An 11873-nucleotide genomic window follows, 5' to 3' on the forward strand; every position below is an offset into this window, starting at 1 on the left:
GAATAAAAACAGCAAAGGGAGTATTTGGAATTTCTCCCAATACAATTATTACTCCATATACTATGAATCAAATTGATGAATTAGCTAATGAGTTAAATACTTGGGCAATAATCATGTGCAAATCTAATGTTTCATTTGATAACCACTTACCATCTAATCCTTTATTGTCTTTTTGGTCATTGCATCCTGTAATTTTTCCAAAAATGACAAGAAAAACACCTATCATGAATGCTCCAAATATATTCACTGACGGGTCAAATAATGGTACAGCAGCAATAGTTACACCTGATCAAACTTTTACATTTTTAGTACCCAAACAATCAGCTCAAAAGGTAGAGCTGAATGCAGTATTACAAGCTTTTGTGATGTTTAAAGATTCTGTATTTAATTTATTTTCTGATAGTCAGTATATAGTTAATGCTATAATATCCCTTGAAGATGCTGGTAGGATTTCCCCTTCTTCTACTGTTTTCTCTTTGTTTTCCACTATACAAAGTTTAATCTGGGACAGAAAAGATCCATTCTTTATAGGACATATCAGGGCACATACAGGATTGCCTGGAGCCCTTAGTTTGGGCAATGATTTAGCAGATAAAACTACACATGACATACATATTTTCTCTACACTAGAAGAAGCTATAAATTTTCATAAAAGGTTCCATGTCAATGCTAATACTTTACAAAAGCGTTTTAAAATAACTAAGGAACAAGCTAGACAAATAATAAAACAATGTCAAAATTGTGTGACCTTTTTACCACAAGTTAATCTTGGAGTCAATCCTAGAGGATTGATACCTAACCATATTTGGCAGATGGACGTCACACATTTGCCAGAATTTGGAAAATTAAAATATTTGCATGTTACAGTTGATACTTCTTCTGGATTTTTGATGGACTCCCTTCATGCGGGAGAAAAAACTAAAGATGTTATAGCTCATTGCTTACAAAATTTTGCCACTGCGGGCATTCCAAAACAGTTAAAAACAGATAATGCCCCTGGTTATACTTCTACCTCTTTTAAACAATTTTGCTCATCATTTGGCATTACTCATATAACAGGAATCCCATACAATCCACAGGGACAAGGCATAGTTGAAAGAGCTCATCAAACTATTAAAATGTACTTATTAAAGCAAAAAGACGGAATTGGGACGGGGTATATATTCCCCAAAGATAAACTTAAAATAACCCTTTTTACTCTAAACTTTTTAAATTTGGATTCATCAGGACTTAGTGCTGCAGAAAGGCATATGTGTCCAAAAAATGTACATAAACCCAAGGTACTTTGGAAAGATATTCTAACAGGACAATGGAAAGGTCCTGACCCAGTAATTGTCTGGAGTCGGGGGTCTGTTTGTGTGTTTCCACAGGAAGAACAGCAGCCGATTTGGGTTCCGGAAAGATTAACTAAAATCCTGACCCAGTGATTGTCTGGAGTCGGGGGCCTGTTTGTGTGTTTCCACAGGGAGAACAGCAGCCGATTTGGATTCCAGAGAGATTAACTAAAGCGATTTCTACAGACCAAAAAGAAGATGATTTGGCTCAAATCCATAACAGCTGATATCCAAAACACCAATTTGGCTATCCTTACATCTGCGACAGAACCAGGATGCTTTTTTCAATATCTATTTTATTATTGCCCTTTCCCATATCATGAAGTTCTATTTTGGTTTTTGAGCTCATACAGACCTAAGTTAATGTTTTGCTGATCAGTTCTATTTTTTTTTTTGACTATAGAGTTTTTAAACATTGCAATGGAGATTTCACCTGTAAAAAGTTATAAGGCCTTTACTATTATTATGTGTTGTATGTATTATATTATGTGTGCACACTTGTGTTTTGTGTTATATGTTTGAATGTACGTATGTCCATATATCATATATGATGAGCGCTCATGAAAAAATGGATCCAAATTTATTTTTTTTTATTCACGTGATTTAAATGGTTTAATTTAAATTGGGTAAATAACTATTAAGAATTGTTTTAATATGTAAACAAAAAAGAAGGTTAACAGATCTGTTTGTTTACTTTCACCTTTCCTTTTCATTATATTTAATAATTCTCTTCAAGATAATGTAAATTGTTAAGAAAATTGTTTTCTTTTAGTGCCTTCTGGAATGTTACATAATTTTTTCTTTAGCTATTATTGCCAGAATTCCTATCTTCATCCCAGTGCCGGTGAAGACAAAGATAAAACTAATCTACAGTTTCGGCAATAGCCATCACTGAACTGCTTGCAGAACTTGCCTAAACTATGTGTCACTTGTATGCATTGTGAACTCACTTGTATGCATTGTGAACTATCTGTTGGTGCAGCGAATTGTGGTAGAGTTGGGGTATTTTTGCTGATGATGTCATCAGTTGTACAATTTTTCCAACAAGAGCCGTCAATTGCCTTGGTGTATCTTCCTCCCTTCTGCTTGTCATGACAAAGACCTCTCCACAGGTGTGGCTGTATACTGGACCGGTAGTCAATGACGGGTAAGATCCAATTACAATGGTACCAACCTAAGACAGGAGGCTGACGCCCTGAGGTCAGCTCATCCGAAGACGGGTAAGGACCATATGTAGTATTGGACAACCTAAGGCAGGCACGGTCCCTAAGCCACATGCTTGTTGTTTAAACAGAGAGGGGGAGATGTTGAGAGCCACAACCAAAGGGGCCCCAGCAAACTTCCAGCTGCCAGCAAACTTCCAGCTGCCGGCTGATGATTGACTCACATCTAGCTGATTGGCTCCTCTGCGGTGATGTTCATTGGGCTGTTTTCCTGCCCTTCAGACTGCCAGCTGATGATTGGCTCACAGCGGCCCCAGCAACATCTAGCTGATTGGCTCCTCTGCGGTGATGTTCATTGGGCTGTTTCCCTGCCCTTCAGACTGCCAGCTGATGATTGGCTCACAGAGGCCCCAGCAACATCTAGCTGATTGGCTCCTCCACGGAGCTGCTGATTGGGGGACTTCTTTGGCTCCGCCCACGCAACCCAGCCAATCGGCCTCAAGAACAGGAGGATTGTGGGAGGTGGTGAGGGTTGTGTGGGGGTGAGAGGCTTGTGGGAAGCCGGTGGTGGCAGTTGGGCTCTGAGGGGTTTTTCCTGAGGAGCTGTTTTGTTTGGCATTTGTAGTTCTAAAAATAAAGTTAGTTTCTTTTGACAAGTGGCTCCTGAATTGTGCCCAGCCAGACTGCGGCAGGATAACTGGTCACCTGCCCCTCAGATAGAGGATTAATTTCCAGGATATATAAACAAATAACTCCATTAATAAATGAGCAAAGGAACTGAACAGGCACTTCACAGAAGAAAAAATACAGTCAACAAATATATGAAAAATGTTCAACATCTCTAGCAATTAGAGAAATACAAATTAAGACAACACTGAGATTCCACCTCACTCTAGTCAGAATAGCAATTATCAAGAATACAAGTAACAATAAATGTTGGTAAGGAGGTGGAGAAAAATTTACACTCATATATGGCTGTGGGACTCCGAGTTGATGCAATCACTCGGAAAGCGGTATGGAGATTCATCATATAGTCTAAGTATTAATCTCCCCCATGGAGGAAGAGCTGGAAAAGATTTTCTCCCATTCTGCAGGTTTTCTCTCCACATTCTTCTTTGCTGTGCTAAAGCTTTCTAAATTGATGCCATCCTACTTATTGATTCTTGGTTTTATTTCTTGAGCTTTAGTGATCATGTTAAGGAAGTCAGAGCTTGCACCAATATGTTTGCAATGTTGAGCCCATGTTTTTTATTTGTTTGTTTGTTTGTTTTCTTGCTTGCTTTGTTCTCTTTCTCTAGCAATTGCAAAGTTTCTGGTTTAATTCCGAGATCTTTGATCCACTTTGAGTTGCTTTTGTACAGGGTAAAAGGAATCAAGTTTCATTCTTCCACATATGAATATCCAGTTTTTCTAGCACCATTAGTTAAAAAGGTTACCTTTTCTCTAACATGTGTTTGGTGACTTTGTGGAGTATCAGAGGACTGTTATCTATGTGGCTTCAACTCTGTGTCTTCTCTTCTATTCTACGGGCCTTCATGTCTGTTTTGATGCTCATACCATGCTGTTTTTATTACTGTAGGTCTGTAATATAATTTGAGATCAGGTATTGTGATGCCTCCAGCATAGGTCTTCTTGTTCAATATTGCTTTGGCTGTTCTGGGTCTTGTATTTTTACATGTAAATTTAGAACTTTTTTTTTTCTAATTCTCTGAAAACCACCATTGGTATTTTTGATGGAGATTGCTTTGAATTTGTATACTATTTTTGGTAGAATGGCCATTTTGATAATATCAATTCTGCTTATCCAAGAATATGTGAGATCTTCTCATCTTCTAAGGTCTTCTTCAATTTCTCTCTTCCGTGTTCTATAGTTTTCATTGTAGAGATCTTTCAGCCCCTTGGTCAGATTCATTCTCAAGTATATTTTTTTGAAGTTTTTGAGAATGGAATAATTTTCCTCTTTTCTTTCTCAGCATATTCCTTATTGGCGTATAGGAAAGCTATTGCTTTTTTTATGATGATCTTATATCTTGTTACTTTGCCGAATTTATCAGCTCTGGAAATCTTCTGGTGTAGTTTTTTGAGTCTTCTACATATAGAGTCAGAATCTCAGCAGAGATAATTTGACTTCTTCTCCTATTTGTAGTCCTTTAACTTCCTTTCCTTGCCTGATTGCTCTGGCTAGTGTTTCAAAAACTATGTTGACTAGGAATGGTGAGATAGGATGACATCCTTGTCTTGTTCCTAATTTTAGAGAAAATGTTTTCAGTTTTTCTCCATTCAGTATGATGCTGGCTTTGAGTTTTTCATATATAGCCTTTATAATATTGAGGTAACTTCCCTCTGTCCATAATTTTTTCAATGTTTTTAATGAATGGGTGCTGGATTTTATCAAAGGCTTTTGTCTGCATCAGTTGAGATGAACATGTGATTCTTATTCTTCAGTCTGTGAGGTGAATTGCATTTATTAATGGGCATATGTTGAAACAAGTTTGCATCCCTGGTATGAAACCAACTTGATCACGACATACTATTTTCTTAATGTGTTTTTGAAGGTGGTTTGCAAATATTTTATTAAGGTTTTTTTGTGTCAACATTTATCAGGAATTCTATTCTGTTATTTTCTTGATGTGTTTTTGTCACGTTTTGGTAACAGAGTGATGCTGGCGTCATAGAAAGAATTTGAGTGTATCCCCTCCCTTTCTATTACATGGAATAATTTGTGGAAGACTGGCAATTAGCTTTTCTTTAAAGGTTTGGTGTGGAACTCAGCTGAGAATCCATCTGCTCCTTTTCTTTGTTGGAAGGCTCTTCATTGCTGCCTCAATCCATTGTTGGATATTGGTCTGTTTAGGTTTTCTACATCCTCTTGGTTCAATTTGGGTAGGTCATGTATATCTAGAAATGTGTCAATATCTGCTAGATTTTCCAGTTTACTGAAGTATAAATTTTCAAAATAATTCCTAGTGACCCTCTGGATTTCAGAAATGTCTGTGGTGATATCCCTTTTTCTATTTTTTAATTGATTCTATTTTTTTAAATACATGACAGCAGAATGCATTACAATTCTTATTACACACATAGAGCACAGTTTTTCATATCTCTGTATATAAAGTAGGTTGACACTCAATACGTGTCTTCATACATGTACTTTGGATGATGTCCATCACATTCTACCATCCTTACTAATCCCCTGCCTCTTCCCTTTCCCTCTCTCCCCTCTTCCCTATCTAGAATTCATCTATTCTTCCCGTGTCCCCCTCCTTCTCCCACTATGAGTCAGTTATCAGAGAAAACATTTGGCATTTGTTTTTTTTTGGGGGGGGGGATTGGCTAACTTCACTTTAGCATTATTTTCTCTAACACCATCCATTTACCTGCAAATGCCATGATTTTATTCTCTTTTGTTGCTGAGTAAAATTCCATTGTGTATACATACCACATTTTTAAAATATATTTATTAACTGAATGGCATCTAAGATGGCTGCACAGTTTAGCAATTGTGAATTGTGCTGCTATAAACATTGATGTGGCTGTGTCCCTGTAGTATGCTGTTTTTAAATCCTTTGGGTATAGTCCAAGGAGAGGGATAGCTGGGTCAAATGAAGGTTCCATTCCCAGATTTCCAAGAATCTCCATACTGCTTTCCATATTGGCTGCACCAATTCACAGTCCCACCAGCAATGTAAGAGTGTACCTTTTTCCCCACATCCTCACCAACACTTACTGTTGTTTGTCTTCATAATAACTGCCATTCTGACTGGAGTGAGATGATATCTTAGAGTAGTTTTGATTTGCATTTCTCTGATTGCTAGAGATGATGAACATTTTTTCATATATTTGTTGATTGATTGTATATCCTCTTCTGAGAAGTGTCTGTTCAGGTCCTTGGCCCATTTGTTGATTGGGTTATTTATTTTTTGGAGCTTAGCTTTTTGAGTTCTTTATATACCGTAGAGATTTGTGCTCTATTGATGTGTGAGGGCTAAAGATTTGCTCCCAGGATGTAGGCTCTCTGTTCACATCACAAATTGTTTCTTTTGCTGAGAAAAACTTTTTAGTTTGAGTCCATCCCATTTATTGATTCTTGGTTTTAATTCTTGCACTATAGGAGTCTTATTAAGGAAGTTGGGGCCTAATCCCACATGATGGAGATTAGGGCCTACTTTTTCTTCTATTAGACTAAGAGTCTCTGGTTTAATTCATAGGACCTTGATACATTTTGAGTTGAGTTTTGTGCATGGTGAGAGATAGGGGTTTAATTTCATTTTGTTGCATATGGATTTCCAGTTTTCCCAGCACCATTTGTTGAATATGCTATCTTTTCTCCAGTGCATGTTTTTGGCATCTTTGTCTAATATAAGATAATTATAATTCTGTGGGTTAGTCTCTATGTCCTCTATTCTGTACCATTGGTCTACCAGCCTGTTTTGGTGCCAATACCATGCTGTTTTTGTTACTATTGCTCTGTAGTATAGTTTAAAGTCTGTTTAGTGATGCCACCTGTTTCACTCTTCCTGCTAAGGATTGCTTTAGCTATTCTGGGTCTCTTATTTTTCCAGATGAATTTCATGATTGCTTTTTTTGTTTCTATGAGGAATGTCATTGGGATTTTGATTGTAATTGCATTAAATCTGTAGGGTGCTTTCAGTAGTATGGTCATTTTTATAATATTAATTCTACCTATCCAAGAGCAAGGTAGATCTTTCCATCTTCTAAGGTTTTGTTTGATTTCTTTCTTTAGGGTTCTATACTTTTCATTGTATAGATCTTTCACTTCTTTCATTAAGTTGATTCCCAAGTATCTTTTTTTTTTTTTGAGGTTATTGTAAATGGGGTAATTTTCCTCATTTCCTTCTCAAAGTCTTTGTCACTGATATACAGAAATGCCTTTGATTTATGGGTGTTGATTTTATATCCTACTACTTTGCTGAATTCTTTACTAGTTCTGCAAGTTTTCTAGTGGAGTTTTTTGGATCTTCTAGGTATAGAACAATATCATCAGCAAATAGTGTTAATTAAAGTTCTTCTTTTCCTATACTTATCCCTTTGATTTCTTTCATCTGTCTAATTGCTCTGGCCAGTGTTTCAAGAACTACGTTAAATAGAAATGGTGAAAGAGGGCATCCCTGTTTTGTTCCAGTTTTTAGAGGGAAGGCCTTCAATTTTTCTCCGTTTACAATGAGGTTAGCCTGAGGCTTAGAGTAGATAGCCTTTACAATGTTGAGATATGTTCTTGTTATCCCTAGTTTTTCTAGTGTTTTGAACATAAAGGAGTGATATATTTTGTCAAGTGTTTTTCTGTGTCTATTGAGATGATCATATGATTCTTATCTTTAAGTCTATTGATGTGATTAATGTTTTTACATTTATTGATTTCTGTATGTTGAACCAAACTTGCATCCCTGGAATGAATCCCACTTGGTCATGGTGCACAATCTTTTTGGTATGTTTTTATATTTGATTTGATTTGCCAGAATTTTATTGAGAATTTTTGCATCCATATTCATTAGAGATATTGGTCTGAAGTTTTTTTTCTTTGTTGTGTCTTTGCCTGGTTTTGGGATCAGGGTGATATTGGCCTCATAGAATGAGTTTGGAATTACTGCCTCTTTTTCTATTTCCTGAAATAAATGGAAGAGTAATGATATTAGTTCTTCTTTAAAGGTCTTGTAGAACTTGGCTGTGTATCCATCTGGTCCTGGGCTTTTCTTGGTTGGTATGTTTTTGATGGCTTCTTCTATTTCCTCACTTGATATTGGTCTGTTTAAATTGTGTATATCTTCCTGACTCAATCTGGGCAAATCATATGACTTAACAAATTTGTTGATGCCTTCAATGTCTTTATTTTACTGGAGTATAAGATTTCAAAATAATTTCTAATTATCTCTGTATTTCTGTAGTGTCTGTTTTGATATTACCTTTTCATTACTTATGCTGGTAATTTGAGTTCTCTCTCTCCTTTTCTTCATTAGTGTGACTAAGGGTCTGTTAATTTTATTTTTTTTTTCAAAGAACCAACTTTTCATTTTGTCAATTTTTTAAATTGTTTCTTTTGTTTCAATTTCATTGATTTCAGCTCTAATTATAATTATTTCTTGCCTTCTACTGCTTTTGCTGCTGATTTGTTCTTCTTTTTCTAGGGCTTTGAGAAGTAGTGTGAAGTCATTTATTTGTTAACTTTTTCTTGTTTTAAGGAATGAATTCCATGCAATGAATTTTCCTCTTAGTTCTGTTTTCATAGTGTCCCAGGGATTTTGATATGTTCTCATTTACCTCTAGGAATTTTTTAATCTATGTTCTCATTTACCTCTAGGAATTTTTAATCTCCTCCTTGATGTCTTCTGTGACCCATTGTTCATTCAGTAGCATATTGTTTAGTCTCCATGTGATGGAGAAATTTTTATTTTTTATTTTGTAGTAGATTTCTAATTTCATTCCATTATAAAATGCATGGTAGTATCTCTACTTTTTTGTATTTTCTAAGAGTTGCTTTATGGCATAGCATATGGTCTGTTCTAGAGAAGGATCTATGTGCTGCTGAGAAGAAAGTATATATGCTTGATGCAGGTTGAAATATCCTATATATGTCAGTTAAGTATAAGTTATTGATTGTGCTATTGAGTTCTATAGTTTCTTTATCCAACTTTTGTTTGGAAGATCTATTCAGTGGTGAGAGAGGTATGTTAAAGTCACCCAAGATTATTATATTGTGGTCAATTTGACTATTGAACTTGAGAAGAGTTGTTTGATGAACATAGCTGCACCATTGTTTGGGACATATATAGTTATGATTGTTATGTCTTGTTGGTGTATGGTGCCCTTGAGCAGTATATAGTGTCCATCTTTATCCCTTTTGATTAACTTTGGCTTGAAGTCTTGATTTGTTTGTGGTACTTTCTTCCCTTGTCTTTTCATATTGCTCATGTGTCTTTCCAGCTCTGTGGATCTGGTGTGTTATTGTTTTTACCCTATAGATTTGTAGTGCTCTTATAGGGTTTCAAGGTCTCTCCTTTGTGGGGAAGGACAATGTTAACAGATCTCAATATCAACAATACATCACTTATGAACAAATTGTTGTTATTAAGACATTTACAGTTTAGTCTCAATGTCCAGAAATGTTGGATTCAATTATTATTTAAAATATAATCAGTAGTGGGGGTCAGGTGTAGGACGATATGTTGAGGGGAGAAGATGTGAGGGTATATAGTTAATATATCTTAGGAAATGTGAAGGAGAAATCTAGTGAAGAGAGTTAGTAGCAGGAGAATAGATAGGAGATGATTTGGGGTAGACAATTATGTGGGAAGATAGTAGAGTACATAAAACAAATGCACATATTTTTAGAAAAATACAGGATGTTAAAATAGTATAATTTGGAGGGTGAAGGAAGAAGAAAGAGAAAAAGGGAAAGAAAGAAAGAAAGAAAGAAAGAAAGAAAGAAAGAAAGAAAGAAAGAAAGAAAGAAAAAAGAGAAAAAATGAAAAGAAGAGGAAAAAGGAAGAAAAAGGGCTTATGCAATTTCTCTATATTATATTATTCAGGTGACTCAGTCCTCAAAATCTTATTTCATGCAAAGTTCTTGGTTTTACATATGTTGGGAATGTGAGGGCCAGAGGATAGAAAGGTAGAAGAGAAGGAAGAAGAGAGAAAAAAAAAGGAAGAAAGAAATAGTAAAATACTCTTAGAGATCCGTTTCTTCCTCTTCTCATCCAGTAGGTGGGGTTGTCTCATCCAGTAGGCGTCTCTGCCCTCAGGATGGTGTAGGTAACCAGGGTGTGAAGACTGGACCTGGTGTGGAGCGTCTGGAAGTGGGGAGTGCTGCCCACCAGTCCCAGCAGGGAAATAGCACCTCACAGGTCTTTTTTTGTGACCACTCATCTGACTTGAGCCCCCAGTATCGTCTCCCTCCCTTGCCTGGAGATTTCCCAAATCCTGATCTCTCTGTTATGCTCCAGACTTTAGTCCCCTCCCCTCTCTTATTTATCAGGTCCCAACTTCGGGACCTCTCACCCTCAGGCTCACACCAGGTGGGCAGCGCCCTGTTCGCACTGCACTCCTGTCCAACTGAGAGCTGATCTTGTGTTGGGTGGTCACTGTCCCGAGTTAACGCTGTTGGGGAGGGGGGAGGAATTTGGAAATCAGGTACCTGATCAAATGGTGATCTCATCTGATAGCCACACCCACCACAAAATGGCGAGGAAGGTTTTCCAAGATGGAGTCGGTCTGCTTCCAGGGCCGGGGTGTCCGGTGGTTACCGCTGTTGACTAGTGACGAGTCCTTGCTTCCCCAATGTTGAAGTGTAACACCAGAGAAGCACACCGAGGCAAGGTCAGAGTGGAAAGTAGAGGCTTTATTAAAGGACAGCAGAAAAGACTTCTCCCGGAGGAAGAAGGGGACCCAAGAGGTGGAATCCGTGGAAGTGCGGTTGTTCCCCCTTTTTATAGTTCTTTCAGTGATGGAATGTAGGTGGGAAGGCCCGAAGGGTGGGGCACAGGTGGGCCAAAGAAGTAATCTTCATTAACATTTCTTTGGGATGGGCTCTGGGCCTTGGGACTTCATTAACATTCCAAGAGTTGTTCTGGTTTTCCCGGAATTCATTCTCAAGGTGGCCTCCATTTTGGATCTTACTCGATATTAGACCCGATTTACCTAACTACACTGACTACCTGTCTTTAAATTTGGCTTCATGGTGATGTAGGGGGAGCTGGGCCATGGCCTTGTGCTGTGGATAGGGAGAGCCGAGTGACCTGCGTGGGAGCGGCGCGCAGTCTGGAGTTCTGCAGAGGTGCTGGGAGATGTTTCTGCTAAGCCGCTAGTGAGCCGTGCGGAGAGCTAGAACTGCAGGCTTTGGGTTCAGAGTCTGGAGACTTACTGAAGCCCAGAGGCCCTGATTTCTGGGAGGGTGGTCGTAGCGCTGGTGATTTCTGTGAAAATCCACTGGCCCTTGGAGACCTGATCTGGGAACTGCCCTCACCTAATATGGCGAGAATGTTGAGCCAAGATGGCAGAGGTCTGCTTTCAGCGCCGGGGTGTCTGGTAAGGTTGGGGGAGCTGGGCGATGGCGGTGTGCTGTGGGTAGGTAATAGCTGAATGACCTGCATGGGAGCAGAGCGAAGTCTTGGCCATCTGCAGATGTGTTGATAGGTGATTCTGCTAAGGTGCTCGTGGAGTCTTGCATGAACTGGAACTTCAGGCTTGGGATCGAACACTGAGGCGCAGAGCCCTGCGCAGGGTCACAGCACCAGTGATTTCTGCAGAGAGCAGCTGATAGGGGTCCTCTAACACTCTCAGAGATGCAGTATTCCAACTAGGTGAGATCTGGATCACAGAGCAGCACAGAATGCTGCCTCCCTCTGGTCCACCATCTTGAAAA

The sequence above is a fragment of the Spermophilus citellus genome (assembly GCF_964194105.1).
Source record: "Spermophilus citellus genome assembly, chromosome: 1".
Classification (NCBI taxonomy): domain Eukaryota; kingdom Metazoa; phylum Chordata; class Mammalia; order Rodentia; family Sciuridae; genus Spermophilus; species Spermophilus citellus.